Source organism: Microtus pennsylvanicus, chromosome 3 (genome assembly GCF_037038515.1).
Source record: "Microtus pennsylvanicus isolate mMicPen1 chromosome 3, mMicPen1.hap1, whole genome shotgun sequence".
NCBI classification, from domain to species: domain Eukaryota; kingdom Metazoa; phylum Chordata; class Mammalia; order Rodentia; family Cricetidae; genus Microtus; species Microtus pennsylvanicus.
Genome location: NC_134581.1, coordinates 50,236,265 through 50,254,121, shown reverse-complemented (window position 1 = coordinate 50,254,121; position 17,857 = coordinate 50,236,265). Strand labels below are relative to the sequence as shown.

Sequence of the window (17,857 nt, the reverse complement as noted above, 5' to 3'; positions counted from 1 at the left end):
TGTGTGTGTATACACCACATGATTGCGGGTGCCTTTGGAGGCCAGATCTGTTGGAGCTCGAGTTATGGTGGATGTGAGCCACCCAACATGGATTCTAGGAATCAAACTCGGGTCCTCTGGAGAAGCAGGAGTGTTCCTAACCTCTGAGCTGCCTGAGAATTTCTTTTAAAATTAAAACCTTGCGAGACTGCTGGCTGGAAGGTGGGCTCGGGTGTCTTCAGTAGACCAGCTCCTGGTCTCCAGCCTTCCTTCTCTCGTCCTTTAGCATGTGGCCCACTTCCAGATTTCAGAGTGTGACAACATGGGGACTTGAGAACCACTTCCTCTTGTGACTAAATCCGAGAGTGTGGGAGCAGGCTGGGGAAGTGGGGAGGGGAGGGCTGGGTGCTGGAGAAGTTGGTGATGAATGCAGAGGGGTTCTGAGCTTGTCCTAGTATCCTTGTTGGAATAGGCATCTATGGCCTTCAGTGAGCACCAGGCAGGCTGCGCCTTGGAAACAGGAAACCCCCTCCACCCACAGCCCTTTGTCCAGGGACTGGTTTAACCGGACACACCGGCTGCTTTGCCTAGAAGGCATTCAGGAGGACCCAAGAAGCCAGGATACTTAACACTGGCTACTTTGCCTGGTGATGCCTTACCAGGTAGCTAATGAGTCTCTAGAAAACTCTTGTTTCAGTGTTCAATATGGTGATCTTGTGTTGCATTAAAAAGCTTTCGGAGTTCCAGTCAAGACCTTTAAAACTCCTCGTAGCTCGAAGGAAGACATTGTATCTCACTCTTTAAGTGTTTGTGTTTTGCAGCTGTGCTTTGAGGTTTTGGAAGGGGACAAAAAAACAAAACAAAAAACAGTGTTAGAGTAAGAAAAACTGTGTTTTAGAGAAAATGCAGTCAGCTTGACTCAAATGGAGTGAGTGATGAGAAGAGCCGTGGAACTCCTCTGTGTGTCTAGAACGGCATCACAGAGAGGGCTCCAAACAGGGTCACCAGGTTAGGGTTTACTCGCTGGGGAAGATCAGTGATGTGTGTAGACTTGTGTCTTCTCAGCTTACCTGGCAGCCTGGGGTAATATTCCACAGCTTGGTGTGAATTACATCTGTATTCTCTTTCCTGCTGAAGTCACCCGGCTCCTCCAGTGTTTTTATACTGTGAAAGAACCGAATCACATGTTAACAAGCCATGATGCAACTGTGAGTGCAGATTTAAGTCATTCGTTTAGAAAAGAACTTCTCGTGTCCTCGAGGCCTACCACAGTATCCAGCACAGGTTTGAGGCCTGAGTTAGTGACAGAAGCAGAGGTCGTGGTGAAGGGCAAAGACTGCAAGAGGAGGCAGAGCAGCTGCCATTGAAGAATGTCACCCCTGCCGTCACCGTCACCGCGTCTCTAGTTCCTGTTTGTGAGTGCCGAGGAAATAAGGGGGAGAAATTCCACATGGAACAAAAATGGCTGGAGTACACTCCTGGAGGGAGAACTTTCCCGTCTGCTTGGGACAGGTGTCGGCCCCCCTGTTGGCCCTTCATCCACTCCTCTGCTCCTGCCTGATTTATAGCCCTGGATCCCCATCTGACTTTAAAGAATCCAATCCCAAATGGCTTCTTCCACATTTTACATAGGTAGTTGTTGAAAGGTTTGGCAGCTGAGGCTGAGAGGAACAGAGTGGAGGCGGGATGGAACCCCCAGGCACAATGACGGATGACACTCTGGTGATCTACTCTCACGCACTTAATAGCGTTGTCTATGGTCTGAGCTGGTCTCCCCTCGGTCTTTTTTGGCCAGTGCTGTTGGTCATTATGTCACAGCTCAACTCATAGTTCTGGTTTTTAGCTTCCAGAGTGCGTCGTTCCCTCCCTGTGGAGATGGAAGACAACCTTATAGGTCAGCAGCTCATCTGTCCGGCATCTTCACCCTCTCTGGGACCCATGACTCTGGGAAGCCCAGATAGGTGTCATTTAGCCTTTGTCTGTCTGGAAATGGAAAGCAACTGGTTTTAAGTTTTAATTTTTAAAGTTAATTTCTTATTTTTATTTTTTTAAGTATTTTATGTGCATTGGTGTTTTGCCTGCATGTATGCCTGTGTCAGGGTGTTAGACCTCCTGGAACTGGAGTTACAGACAGTTGTGAGCTGCCATGTGAGTGCTGGGAGTTGAACCCGGGTCATTTGGAAGAACAACTGGTGCTCTTAACCACTGAGCCATCTCTCTAGACTCCTTCAGTTTTAATTTTATCAAAGTCAGCAAATGTTTGAAGTATAGGGTATTTACATAGTCTCTAAGTATCTCTCCACATATCTCTTGGTAGTTACAACAGGAAAAAATAGAAATTATTTCTCAGGAAAACTGGCTAGGACTTAACCAAGCCCTAACAGGATTGAACCAAGTCCTAAGAACGAACCCCACCAGTAGCCCTGCATGGTCATGTAATACCCTGAGGACACCCAGTTGCTTGTCTAGAATTCCAGCCCAAATTCTAAGAGCTGAATCTAATTATGAGCAAACATCAGACAACCAAATGGAAGGAAAACTCTCTAAAATAATTGGTCTGAATTCTTTAAAAAATCAACAATCATAAAAGACAAAGAAAAACTGTTAGAAATGAGAGGAGATAAAAAGGTCTAATGACCAAATGTAACAAATAATCCTGAACCGGGGAGAAAGATGGTGTTAGGGACGCCATTAGGGTCACTGGGAGGCACAAAGAGATTGTATAGTGTTTCTATCTGACCTGAGGATATGAAAAAACTCCCTCTTCAGGAAATACACATTGTAGGTAAGAAACAAATGTCATTATGTATCCATGCATAGCCTTTTCGAATGTTTCTGGAGAACTGCTGGGGAAGGGCAGACAATGACAATGGGAAGAAGGAAACACTGTTGCAAACTGGTAGTGTGTAAAATATCTTTGTATATTTTTTGTAACTTTCTGTAGTTAGAAATTGTATCAAAATAAAAAGTTCCCAAACCCCCATACCTTCTTTATCTTGCCTACAGAAACAAATGAGAGAGGAAATGAAGGGAGGGAGGGTTGGTCAGTTACCTTCCCTGCCCCATCCCAGCATGCTGCATGCATCAGCAGCCAAACTGAAAGGGGAGAAAAGCTCCATACCCCTTTTGTCCTGCACCCCTGTTCCAAAGTCCAGTCAACCCAGCTGCTGGTTGCAGGCCCATTTGGAGGGTAGTGGGTCCTGGGTCCGGGGAAAGAAGTGCGTGGTGCCTGAAACTGGCTCAACTCTGCCCTGCAGAGCCAAGAATTCTCTGGGCAGTCGCAATGGAGGCCACGAATTGAGGTCAGTAGGAAAAAAGTCCTTTTGCCATGTTGCACATTGTGATGAGTGAACCGTGAAGAATGTCCCCAGTGAAGGGACAGCCTGGGAACCCTGCGTTTGGTTCTGAATATCCTTGTGGGGCCCCTTGTGGAAAACAGGAAGCAGCAGTTAAAACGGGAAATCGCTTTGGGCTGAATTACTGTAATCCCTCATTTTACTTAGAAGCTGGCATGGACCCTTCATCCACAGCGGGATGCCTCTTGCCTTTCTGTGCCTTGTTAATTTTGCCCTTTCACTAGGGTGGAGCATTACCAAGGCCAGAGGGTTTTAGGCTGGAATTGCTACCTTTAAGTGCATTTAGAAACTGGGATCTCACAGGGCCGTTTGTTTTCTCCCCAGCTCTGGGATGGAAAACAGCCTAGCTCTTCTGCTAGCTTGGGTTCCCTCCTCCTGCCCTTTCTTGATTTCTAGTAGGCGAGGTTGAGCACTCACGGAGACTTACAGCCCAGCCTAATAATAACCCCACAGTAAGCAACATGGCTATTATCAGCTAGGCAGCTAAACAGAGGTACATCCCACCCCCCCAAAGCGAGTGATAACACCATGCAGGGTGGCAAGGTGGGTTGCTTGCTGAGTGAGGCTCTGACTACCGTGGCTTGAGCCTCTCTTCCCTTTGGAAGGAGGGTGGTTTTTCTGCGTGACCTGGACTGCACCCTCTGATGGAGATTCCATCTTGGCCGCCTGCTTCCTGTCTCCAGTGCCAAGCACTCAGCCATGCCTTCCTGGCCCTCCTTGATGCCTCTTATTTTTCCTATTTAGCCCAGGCTCTGATTGCTTTCACACAGATCCCATTTTCCTAGCCTAGCTGTCCTGTTTAGGGGGTGCTCAGAAGCCAAGTTCAATCAAGCGCAATGAAGTTATTATTCGTTTCTCTTCTGAGACTTTCTTCCTTGTTTCCCCTTGCGGCAATGTCTGTTTCTGCTTCCCTTCCAATTGAGGATTAAGTTTATTTGGGATCTTGAACTCAAATCTCATCTCCCAGCAGACAACTGGGCTGATTCAACCTTAGTGATTTTTTTTTTCAATTATCAACTTACTGGTCATACATTTCTAGAGCTTTTTGTGTGTTTGGCCCTTCATTAGAACTAGCTGGGCATAGGGTTGATGTAAATTCACCCTGGTGCAGCTTCTGATTGTAGAGGGAGGGGAGAGGAGGTGGAAAGCGAATGTAGAAAATTCCTTGGACTCCATGGCTATTAAAGAGGCAGCATTTGCAGTAGGTCCTCGCAGATTAGGTTCAGACACAGAACATCCAGTTTGGGTAGCAGTATTGTTATGACCAATAGCAATTTTTTTTTCAAGAGAGCATCAAGCTAGGCTAGTGGCAAGAAGCTGGGGTGTTGGCAATGGAGCCAGGCTCTAAATGTAAATTTCACTGCCTAATCATGAGGAACTTTTCCCTAGAGGCAGGAGAAGCCCGGTGTGTATGGAAAGGCCCGAGTTACCACTGTACGAGGGTAGGAAAGACAGGATGTAGGGACCGGAGAAAGCCTATGTGCCTCCCTGAATCTGGAACGGAGAGGCATAGCACACTGGCATTCACAGGACAGGTGCAAATGAATTACTAGCCAAAGGAATTCATTTCCAAGTTCAGCTAGCAAGTGTCTCAGGAAGGTAATTGGGCAACAAGCAACCCTATCAATGTGTTTTCCATATTTAGAATAAGGAGCGGGGAGATTTCAGGGAGGAGGAGATTTAGTGGATACTGTATGTATCTCTTCTTACTTCCTCTTCATCTGGCTGGTGACTGTATCTCTGCCTTCCTCTTCCCAGAATTCTCTTAGTCCAGTCACCCTGCCTATACTTCCTGCCTGGCTACCGGCCAATCAGCATTTTATTAAACTAATACAAGTGACAAATCTTTACAGTGTACAAGAGCATTATCCCAGCACATAATCAGGGGCAATTATAAAATCTGCACATAATTAGAAGATGTGCAATTGACCAATGAAAAGAAATGATGGTCTGAGGCTTATAGACAGGTCAGACTTCTGCTAAGTCTGATGCAAAAGCGATTCTCCTTCTTTTACTTATTTACGTTTTTTCCTTTTTTTCTTTTCCAAGACAGGGTTTTTCAGTGTAGCCCTGGCTGTCCTGGAACTTGCTCTATAGACCAGGCTGGCCCTGAATTCAATGATCCATCTGCCTCTGCTGGTATTAAAGGCATGTACCACTAATGCCCAGCAATTTTTTTTTAAGATTTATTTTATTTCGATGAGTGCTGATTTTTTTTCTTCTTCTTCTTCTATCACCTCTATCACCTTTATTTTATTCTTTTTAAGCGAGGAGAGACAGGTGGTACCTGTGTCACAGCGCATGGGTAGAGGTCAGAGAACAATCTGGGTCCCAGGAATAGAACTCAGGCTGGGTAACAAGTGCCTTTGTCCACTGAACCATCTTGCTTTAACCCAGATGCAAAGACTGTTGAGCGCTTTCTCTGCTTGTTTGGAATTCACTATGATATGACTTAAGTCAGCGTCAGGCTAGACAGTTTTTATATCATTTGTGTGTTACTGCAGACTCTCGGTTTCAGCCATGAGCACCTGTGGTCTGCGCTCTGTGTGTGGAGGAAGTGGGTGCTGCCGGAAGTTCAGTATCCACTTTTTAACTCTCTTCTGCTTTCCATTTCCTTAATCACCTGCTGGTCTTAAGGCTTGTTTTATCTTATTTTATTTTATTCAGGCTTATGTTATTATTGCTTTTTCACTCAACACGAATGTCTTTGTGGGTGGGGGAATGCAGCTGTACAGGCATGTGGAGGCTGGAAGTCAATCCCGGGTATCCTCAGGAGCCTTATTAAAAATTACATTTATTTATTTGTATATGTGCAAGCACATGCATAGAGGTCAGAAGCAGTTGCCGTCTCTTTCCACCGTGCACATTCTGGGGACTGAACTAAAGTCATTAGTAGGGACAAGAAGTACCTTTCTGCAGAGAGCCATCTCCCCAGCCCTCCGCCCCCTGGCCTGGAGTGGCTAGACCTGCTGGCCGGGCGAGACCCAGTCAGCCCTCATTTCCTGCCCCCCCCCCCCCATACCTGGGCTACAAGCACTCATTCTTTGGTCTGGGCATTGAACTCTGGTCTTCATGTTATAAGCCAAGACTACATGGCCAATCTAGAACATGGAGAGATCTCACTGATCAGATCACAGACATTTGTCATTCTGAACGTCCGCACTGGCATTCTGGGTGGAGTGGGTGTGGCTCAAGTTGGTCACTGTGGTTGATGAAGTGAACATGATACTGTTGACTTTGCCCTGCTCAGGACTTGATAAACATTTGACACTAGAGTCTCCTCAGACGGGCATCTTAAGAGAATGACTGCTCTGGGTTTGGCTGTGCCCACAAAAGCTGGCCTAGCTTTCCCAGTTGAGTACCTGTTGGGGGCTGTGAACCCCCAGATCCTGAACTTCTGGTAAACAACTTGTAATGCTTGCAGCTGCTCCGAGCACGAGACCCTCAGGAGTTCCTGATGGCAGGGGAGTGATGGTGGGTTTGGCTGGACCATGGCTTTCTGATAAGGATCTCTATATAAGTGGCTCTGGTACACAGTAAGGGGGGCATTCCTGTTTCAGGGATGACCCGTGTCTCTGTCTGTGTGTCTTTGTGTGTTTCAATCTCCAGCCCCTTGTCCAGTTCACGAACTGTATGGTAGCGCATAGAGCACAGACTGGCCTGGTATGCTTTTTTTTGTCCCCCTGGAGTCCTTCTTGTTGGTTTTTTTTTTTATTATTGTGGCTCTCCTGAAATCAGTCCTCCAAAGACTGCTCAACTTCCCAACTCCATTCTATCATCTCACTTTCCTCCGTAGCGTTTGTCAGTGTCTAATGTGTTTTTCTGTTTATTGTCTTCCATGCCAGGGGAGCACAGCCCTGTGCAACCAGGAGCCCTACACACATGGTCTGTTACTCAGCACCTAGAACAGTGTTTAGCTGCTGATATGGTGTCTGAATGAATGAATAAATGAATGCAGGAATGAATGAATGCATGAGCAAATCAGTTTGGGTCACATGTATTTCATATTGGCTTCCAACTTGCTGTATAGCTGGGAATGACTTTGAACTTCTGATGCCCCTGCCTCTACTCCCCAGTGCTAAGATTGCAGGTATGAGCCACCATGCTGGGTTTATATGGTACTGAGACCTTGTGCATGCTAAGCAGGTGCTCTACCCACTGAGCTACATCGCCAGAGCACAGTCTTGGCTTTGTTGCCTTCCATTTCTTCCTGTTCTGTGCAATCATCCCTATGTCTGTAGGAAAAAAAAGAAACTCGCTTGAAGTCCATGGAGAACTCTCAAAGAGATGTCCTGGCTACTCCTTGCTCCTAGGGTGTAGCTCTGAGCAAACAGTGCCTATGTGAAGAAGCTAGAGTGAGTAGAGGGGTTTCTCATTGACGCTTCTGCATATAGAAGGAGCTAGGTGCTCTGTGAACGTCACTGAGACTGCAGGCGCAGGACACTATACCCATCTTTTCTGTTTGTTTGTTTTGTTTTGTTTTGTTTTTGGAGACAGGATCTCTCTCTGTGTGTAGCTTTGGAACCTGTCCCGGAACTCGCTCTGTAGACCTCGAACTCACAGAGATCCCCTGCTTCTGCCTCCCGAGTGCTGGTGTTAAAGGCATGCACTACCCCTGCCTGGCTGTACCTGGCTTTTGATATGACCTCTAGGGATCTGGACTCAGGGAAGGGGTTCACACTAGCTTTGTAGTCCTTCCAACCAGTGGACTGAGGTGGATGCTGGCTGCCCCCCTCTTTTTTTTTTTCTTCATGGAGAAACAAAGGAGAATGTAGACTGAATCCCAAATTCTTTTCTCCCATCGATACCAATAAATGTAGATGCGTTCCTTACCTGTGGTGATTGGCCCCTGCTGCTCAACCCCAGAACACTGCCTTTCCAAACTGCTAATCGGAACCCTCCCCTTTGCCTACCCCCTCTACCCCCTGCCTCCCACCCAGAGACTGTGTCCAAGTTTCTTTCCAAGCCCTAAAAAGTCTGCCCTTTCTTTGGCAGTGTGAATGATGCGAGCAGCAGATAGTGGGGTGTGCAGATAAGGAGCCCCACCCCCATGCTCACAATGGGCAGGCCCTGGTCATTTTGCAGTCTGGCTTTGTTGCCAGAGCACTGTTATAATTCCGTTAAGATTTTCATCATACCAGTCAGGAAACTCATGGGAGGGTTACTGCAGGACCTTCGCTGTGCTCAGGGAAAAGCACAACCCTTACAATGGAGCCTTTGAGAAACCCGGCCCTGAGCCGGGCAGTGATTCAGTCTATTCAAAACACAATGGGGCAACACAGAATAGAGAGGAACTGCACATTGTTTTCGGGTCCTCCTGCCATCTGTGGCGCTCCTGGGCCCAACATGAGTCAGGTTTCTCTGGTGACACGCTTTTAATTTCACAGCATACCTGCTCACCTGGCGACGTCACTTCACAGACAAATAGTACAAGATCTGTTGGTGCACAAGTCCACAGCCAGCAGGTTCTCAGAAAAGATGATAAAACTTAAGTGGGCATGGTGGTGCCTATCATCCCTGCATTTGGGAGGTAAAGGCAGGAGAATCAAAAGTTGAAGGTCATCCTCAGCTAGTATCAAAAGACCCTGACTCAAAAAACAAACCATCTCTCCCCATGAAACAAAACAAAACCAAGAAACAAAGTTGGCTTTGGAGAGAGGGAAGCATCGGTTGGGTCTGTTTAAAGATATTCCAATCACTCTTAAAAACCAACACATTTTCCTCTTCTCAAACAGCCACGAGAGTCTGGGGAGATGGCACAGTTGGTAGAGTGTTTGCCTCACACACATGAGAACCTGGATTTGATCCCTGGCACCCACATAAAAGGCTGGGTATTCCAGCATGCATTTGTAATCCCAGCACTGGAGAAGCAGACCAAAGAACCTCCCTTGGGGCCCCTGGCCAGACAGTCTAGCTTAGCTAGTGAGCTTCTGTCCAATGAGAGACCCTGTCTCAAAGGCGGTAGATAGCCTTCGGAGAGTGACACCCAGCATTGTCATTTGGCCTTCATGTGAATGCACACATACACTTTTTTAAAGCTTTATTTCATTGTATGCATATGAGTGTTTTGCTTGCATGTTTGGATTTGTACCGTATGCATGCCTGGTGCCTACAGAGATCGGAAGAAAGCATTGGATTCCTTGGAACTGGGGTTCCTGATGGTTGTGAGCCACCAAGTGGGTTCTGAAAACTGGACTTGGGTCTTCTGCAAGAGCAGTTAGTGCTCTTAACCTGTGAGCTTTCTCTCCTGCCTCCTGCGTACTTCTGCCCCATCCTCTGCTCCACCTCCCCACCATCTTTGTGTCTGTCTCCACCCCCATCCCCACCTCTTCTCTCTTTCTCCCACTAAGACTAAAGCTTCAACTGGGCTTGGACTCTCCAGCCTTCTGCCCCCGTCAGCCTCCAAGTGCCAGAGTTCCAGATGTCACCCACAACCAAATGTACATTTTTTACTCTAAAAGAATGAATGTTAGGTAGGCATTTTAAAAGCTGAGCTTCCCACTTAGAATGTAGATTGTAGTCATACCAAGCAAAATGAGCTGTGGGTGCCTCACAATGGAGGCGAGAAAGAAACTTTTTTCTTATTTTTTTTCCCCTCAGAACATATATGGTATTTTATTTATTCATGTGACTCGCTCTGGGATCAAACATCTCTTCTTTGTTGTGTGTTTAGATCTCAAGGGTTGTTTTATTTTCTTGCTTCCTTAATGTTTTCCTCATGTTTAATGTAAATCATTTGCCTTTTATCTTTCTCAGCATCTCGAGCTATTTCGTTCTTTTCTAACCTTTGTTCTCCTTCTTGCTGCATGGAATTTAAAAACAATACATTGCAATGCATTTTCTTTCTAACTGCAAAGTGAGTGGCCACTTCAGGATCACACACACAGCCAGCCTCCACCAAACAAAGGCTAAAGACTTTTCCTTTTGGCTCTCCTGCACTCTTGGTATGTGGGATCTTTGATTAGTAAATACTCTCGTCCTTTTGGCCCAACTCCCAGGAAGGGGAAGGGTCACAGAGCAGGGAGGAGGTCAGGAAACCTGGTGCTTACTTCCCAGTGTTTTGGGACATGGACAGAAAAAGCCATTTGCACCCACTGAGACTCAGTACTCCAAGATTTTCAGCCCTTTTTTGCAAGCAGAAACCATACACATGTGTTTGTGAATAAACACGTGGTTTAGGCTGGCCATTTCTAAGCACAACTTTCTGGGACCTGTAATGATGTTCCCTTCTCCTTTTCTATCATTGTCCCACTTGGAATGGAGCAGTGTCCTCCACATAAAAGGGTTGTCACATTTTTTTCCCACCTAACACAGAGAGAGCAGGTGTCCGGTTCTGGCCCATGGTATCATGCATGGTCAGAACAAGTGAAGCTGGGTTTGGAGGGCAGACGTCTGTTTGTCTTTGGAAATGGCACACATTGTTTTTTCTTTAGAGGTTGGAGAGATGGTTCTGTGGGTAAAATACTTTCCTTGCAAGCATAAGGATCTGCAACCTAGTCCCAGAACTCAAATCAAAAGCTAGGTGCTGGTAACCATTGGTAATCCCAGCTCTGGGGAACCAGAGACGGGTGAATCTCTAGGATTCCTTGGCCAACACCCATGATTGGCCTCTGGCTTCCTCATGCATGCACACATGTGTTTGAGCGTGTCTGCACACACACACCCCCCCACACCACATGCACATACATTGCCTTCAGTAGATTCCTGGTTTTGGCAATTGGTATCCTATCTTGTCTGTTTTGTCTGAGTGTGGATTTCTTTGAGGTTATTTTTAATATATTTGACTCCTCTGGTGGGACAGAGACAACTTTGTCTCAAAGAAAAGTCAAAAATCTAGTGTTGCCCTCTACCACATAAAGTTTGGGTGAGAAGCCTGAAGACCAGAGCAAGAGACAAGGCCAAGACCTGGTGTTACTGGAAGGGTGGCCCCAGAGCTCTGGTTTCCCAATGACTCTTAACCTCTAGAGACTAGTCGAGGTATATTGGGAATGTCCCTTGCTTATAGAGTGGCAAGGTCTTTCCCCTATATCCTCTTCTACCAATATGGGCCTAAGTGCAAATTCTAACTCTCTCTTTCTCTCTTCCTGCACACACACACACACACACACACACACACACACACACACTTTTATCAATAATATAAAGACTGTGCTAAACCCCTCACTTATTAGCACATAGATGGGCTCATGAGTAGTTACACACCCGGAAGTGACACAGGTCACTTTCTCGGTGTGTCACCAAATACAGTAATACGTCACAGTACCCGGAAGTGTGCTCACAGGGAGATTTCTCCACAGTTGTGAGAACTTCTTCGTGTGACTCAGCCCTGCCCCGCCATGGCATCGGATGGGCTCAGCTCACATTTCATTGTCAGTTTTAGAGATTCCAGCGGGAGAAAGTCAGTATCAGAAGGATCACCGTGAAACCCCATAGCAGGGGGTCTCAAGGTAGACAGTTGCTTTCTAATTTCTGTGGACCATCCCCTACTTTTCTTCTTTATCCGTAGTATTGCTGTTTGTTTTTTAAAGTCAGTGCCTAGGCTTCCCTACCCCCAGCTTACAAACAGAGGCATGCGTGAGATCATCCACTGAAAGGCTATATCAAGATGTACTGCCTGTCTTCTTCACATTAAGAAACTAGGAAGAATGGAGGGGGGAGGATCTGGGGTGGATGTGATCAAGGTGTGCTGTTTACATGCATGACATTCTATGATATTCTGTTAGCAAACAAAAAAACAACTATGAAGAGATTGATTGTGCTGGCCCCTGCCATTGATTCCAGCGCTCAGGAGGCAGAGCCAGGTAGACCTCTTAAGTTTGAGGGCAGTCTGGTCGACGGAGAGAGTTCCAGATCATCCCCATTCAGGGCCACTAGTGAGAGCTTGCCTCAAAAAGCAAACTAGGAAGAAATTAAGCTCCTCCAATCTTTACTGTGTGACTGGGCACCAGGGTTCTCTTCCAGTCTGACTGCCAGGGAGTCCAGACTCACTCATAGTGGGCCAGTGAGATGGCTGAGCAGGTAAAGACACTTCCTGCTAAGCCTGAGGATCTGAGCTGGAGTCCAGGACCCACATGTCAGAAACAGAGACGTTTCCCACAGTTGTCCTTTGACCTCCACACACATGTTGTGGCACGTGCATACCCACATACATACATGTACATGCACACAAATGAATACGGATGCTTCATTGGAAAGGCTAAAAATGTTCAAGTGTGTAGACTCCGTGGGTTATAGTAAACATTTAAAACAGTATCTACTTCTCTCTAGGACCTTTGGGATGATTATAAAATCAAAATTTAAAAAATTAAGAACCACCCGTACTACAAGTGTGTTAGGGAAAACGAGAATAGTGAGCCACCCAGGACTGAGTTGGGAGTTAGAAGACCCAAGTCCTGATTCCTCAAAAAAACAAGGCAAAAAGCTCCTTGGCGGGCGCGCACATCACTTCTGCACCTGTGAATGTGTACACACACGATGTTCTGCCCCAGGCTGGTGCTAGAACTGAGATCTGAGAAAGCATGTTTAGCATGCCTGAAGCCCTGGGTTCAGTCCCCAGCCGGACAGAAGCCAGGCACAGAGCCTGTGAAGTGGAGACAGAAGAGATTGCATAACCTGCCTGGGGCTGTTTTTTTACGGTAGATATTGAAACATTTATCCTGTTCAGGGTGTTTAGCTGCAGGGTCGCCGTGGCCTCTGAAGCAGTTAGAACCAACCCTTCCTCCTCAGAAGAGGGTGTTCTGTCTCCTCTGCCCAAGAATTCACACCTTCCTTTGCAGGTTGATCTGAAAATGTGTGTGTTTGCCTACACTTAAACCCTGGTATCTGTGTGGCCACCACAGGATCACACTGGAGCACAGATTCTAGAGTAGCTTCCTCAGAATTCAGGATTAGCTCACTAGGTTGGATCATCCAAATCAGTGTTCTTGTAAAGTCACTCCCAGAACTTAACTGAATTGAGAGCGTGTGGCTGCCGTTCTACCCTGTATGGTTAGCACTCTGGACGCGAAGCTGAGGGGGGTGTACATAGCAAGAGCCCGTAGGAATTCTCCAAGGAGGGACTGGTCTCTGCTTGTTGCTCCACAGGCCCCACAACCCTCTCCACCCTCAGGCCACAGCACACTGCCTCTTGCAGCCTGGACTTGGGTGTGATTCCAGGGAGATAGTCCGTAACAGGGGTATCAGAAGATAGCCATCTGCCTTCTGGTCTACACTGGGCTTTTTACTCCTCCATCCAGCTCATTCCTGACATTTCTTGCCACCCCCTCCCTTCCAATACCTCTTCAAAATTTCTTGAGCCCCAAGCCTGGTTTTATTCCATTCCTCAGCTCCAGGGTGTGAATTCTGAGTGGGAAAGGCAGGGAAGGTCCTGAGCCCCCGTAGCAGGTAGTGGAGGGAGAAGAAAGGGCTTGGCGCGTCTGGACTGTTGACGTCCCCCTTACTCTGGTGGCTTCATTTCCGCTACTGATCACCGGCACCTCTGTGGCTCAGGATCGGGTAGACCCTTTCCCCTAGTACCTGAAGGGCTCTGAGAATGAGTCCTTTATGGTTCTATTTCTCTAAAGGAATGTGTTTACTGGGGCACAGACCAGGCAACCTGAGGAACCCTCCGTGTTCTTGTCGGACACAGGGATTGCTCGCTCCTGGCTTTGGTTTGGCAAGAGTGAGTCAGTGGTGCCCAGAGAGCTGAAGGACCAGGCTATCTGGGCACCACTGACTACAAAGGCTTCCTTCACTCCTGGAGGCTGTAGGTCAGTTAGATCATCCTGTCACAGCACCCCCTAGTGGCCCATAATATAGCAACACTTCACTATTTAAAACCTTTTTCCTTTTATTCTTTTTTTTAGAATTGAATGCGTGAGTGTTGCGTTTACACTATTTCTGCCCTTCTCTCCCCTAAACACCCAACTCCTCCCATTTCCAAACCCACTCCCCTCAAATAAAATCTTTTCTTCTTTAATTACTGAGGTTACACACACACACACACACACACACACACACACACACACACATTAGAGAACCTACTGAGTCCCTTTAGTGTTGCTTATATGTAATGTGTTTAGGCCTGACCACTGGGATTGATAACCCATTAGGGGATCATTCTTGGAGAAAGCTAGTTTTGTCTTGATTGCCAGAAGCTAGGGCTGGGGCCTTGTGAAATCTCTCCTCACCTCATTGGCATGTTGTCTGGTGTGATCATAAAGCAAGTCTTGTTTTGGCACCGTATTGTTGAGATAAGCCATCTTCCCTATCGCGTGTGGAAAGTACTCTGTCCCAGCAGGCGTCCTCAACAGCGGGCTTTCACCAATAGCCCATCCCCTTTGTTGAGATATTTTGTGAGCCTTGGGTGTGTTGTAGATATACTGAATATCTGCTGCATATACCACATGCGTATATATTATATGTAGTGTATAGCATATTACATATACTATACTATATTGGGCCCTGGGCACTCCATAGTTTGTGTTCTATTAATGTTCTGTGTTAGCCTTTAAAAATCACAGGCAGGGTTAAGGAGATGGCTCAGTGGGTCAAATGCTTGCTGTGAAAACATGCGAACCCGAGTACAGATCCCAGCATCTACATCAAGTCTGTCAGCTGCATACCTTGTAATCCCAGCACTGGGGAGGTGGGGACAAGGGTCCCTGAGCCTTGCTTGCTGCTCAGCTAGTCTATCCCTTCTGCAAGCTCCAGGTTCAGTGAGCAACCCTGCCTCAAAGAATAAGGTGGAGAGTGGCCAAGGAAGCAACCTGACACAGCTTCCACACACATGTACCCGAGCCTCCTCCCACATACATATACTCAAAACACAGGCGGGGAAACAGCCCCACCCCACTTCTAAGTTGAATCCTCATGGATATATAGCCACACAGTTAATTTTTCAGAAAAAATAAAGTAATATACAGAAACAAAATGATAGTTAAAAAGGTAAGACAGGAGTATTTGGTTACTACACCACTGCTCTTCTTTTGCATATGTAAAGTATATATATATATATTCGAGACAGGGTTTCTCTGTGGTTTTGGAGCCTGTCCTGGAACTAGCTCTTGTAGACCAGGCTGGTCTCGAACTCACAGAGATCTGCCTGCCTCTGCCTCCCAAGTGCTGGAATTAAAGGCATGCGCCACCACCGCCCGGCTGTAAAGTATATTTTTTGCAGTCAGTTTAGGAGAGAAAGGTGAGTACTGAGAGAGAGAGAGAGAGAGAGAGAGAGAGAGAGAGAGAGAGAGAGAGAGAGAGAGAGAGGAGGCAACAGAACTTCAGATAACCCAGGATAGCCTCGAACTTGCTAAATAGTTGAGGACGACTTTGAACTTCCGATAGCCCTGCCTTCATCTCCCAAGTACAGGGATGTGCCAATACTGTGCCCGCCATGCAAGTTCCATGAACCGTCATGCTTGGTTTCTGTGGTGCTTCGGGTCTAACCCAGGGCTGTGGGCAAGCTGGACAGGCACTGCACCAAACTGAGCTACAGCCCCAGCACTGGGAGAGTCCTGAGAGGTCCTCTCTCTCAGAATCGCGTTAAATTTGGGAACTGCTAGACTTCAGAGTTCTTCTAGAACTTGTTCAGTTACCTTCTGGTTTTGTTTCTGCTTCGGTCAATGGCATGAACAAGACCATGGGAGCTGTTCTTCCTAGCCATCTTGCCTGCCTGATGACTTTGGCCCCTTCAGTCAGTTTGAAAAACTTACTACATGGCTATAATCTCCTCAGAGATGGATTCATTCCTAACCAAGGATTAGGACATTGCGACGCTGGGGCTTTACTTTGTGACTCTTGTTATTGACAGTCTCGTCAATAGGTGCCCAACCTAAGTCATACAGAGTTTCTTCATCGTGAAGAATAAAATTCTCTGAAACCGGCCGTGCCCAGGGCTGTGAAAGTGAGGGCTTGTGCTCAAGGCTGCCGATTGGTCCGACTGTGCCCCACTCACCTGAGATCTTTATACTTGGATGCAGGGATGGTGGGGCATCTCCTTAAAGGGCTTTGCTTGATACACTGCACTAGAACCCCAGCTGAGGAGAGAGAGCCTGCCATTGAAGGGTTGGTTCATCACTAGCCTGATTAAAAGACGTGGGTGGAGGTTAAACACGCATTTGCGACATGAATTTATTTCAGTGATTCAGTTCACATTGTTGTGTGTCTGGAAATGGACCTCCTCCACTAAAGTCAGACTGTCACCCTTAGCTTGACTGTAGAGTTAGCAGAAGGGTGGCCAAGATGGGTGTCATGGTGCACACCTATAACCCTCTAACTCAGGAGGATCAGGAGTTCAAGGTAGCCTTGGTTATATAGCAAGATTGAGGCCAGCCTTGACTACATGAGACCCTGCTTTTTTTTTTTAAAAAAAAAAAAGTTAGAGAAGGGATGTCTGTAAGGGGATTTCCCCTTCCATTTTGACTTCCTGAGGTTGGAAGCAAATAGGTCAGCGTTGGAAACTTCTTGGTGCAGCCTCTGGGCCCGGTGTCCCCATTCATCCTGCCAGTAGCTGCCATAGTATGGTAATCATGTAGCTAAGATATCCTGAGATGAGCCAAAGAGACAGGTCTCACAGTGTAGCCCAAGCTGGCCTCAAACTTGCAGTCATCTTTTTGCCTCTGCCTCCTGAGTACTGGGGATTACAGGCATGAACCAACACACACAGTTTGGTGTATCATGTACTCTCTCAACTTGTACTGACGGACACTAAGTACCACATGTCAGACACTGACCTGCATGCTAGAGACACCACAGGGGACAAATGTTCTCTGAAGACTGACTCCGTGCTACAGAGCTTGGTCTTGTTGAACCCGAATGTTCTGAGTTCCAAGCGTTGGGGTTTCCCACCAATATTCTCTATACTTGTCTACACTTCTCTTTAAGGAGAAATCATTCATGGCGTTATCCGGATGAAAGGGCTGTTGGCTGCAGTGAGGGAGTGGCCTTCAGAATGGTGACAGTTGTGGTGCCACCCACTTTGTTTATGAGAGGCAGAGTTTAAGGACGACGCTCTGAGAGCCAAAACACAGCGTATGTAAGTCTGTGTGGTGCTGAGCAGTTTAACCTTCCTGTGTGCTGGCTTCCTGCCTGGTGAGAGTGTTAGAATCAAGCAAGCTATATATTGGATAGTAAAGCGAATTTTATTTAGTTATTCTATAATAATAATTATTATATTCTATATACTTCATTCAACAAGTATGTGTGAGGCCACCCGCAAATGCCTTGGCCATTGTATTAGGTCTTGGATAGATGAATGAGGCATAGTCCTGGGAGCCAGCACCGTGCAGGGGATGGCAAGGGGCTCCCAGAGAGGACAGCCTGGGCTGATGGGACAGGAATTTACAGGCAGTAGGCGTAGGAGGTAGAGGAGGGAGGAGCTTGCTGGAGAATATTGCATCTAAACAGGGAACAGGGTGACTCAGTGATTCCTGTCACACACACACACACACACACACACACACACACAGGGTGGGGGGCGGAGAAAGGGAGAGAGGAAGACATCCATGCTTGGAGCCACAGAGCAAGTGGAAAGCAGAGTTAGAGGG

The 17,857-nt window shown here is 47.0% G+C and overlaps 1 protein-coding gene across 1 annotated transcript in view; it reads left to right on the top strand.

Moving 5' to 3' along the window:
- The window catches only part of Myo1e (myosin IE), a 200,027-nt gene that overhangs the window by 55,543 nt on the left and 126,627 nt on the right, over positions 1 to 17,857 (top strand). The window lies entirely within an intron of this gene.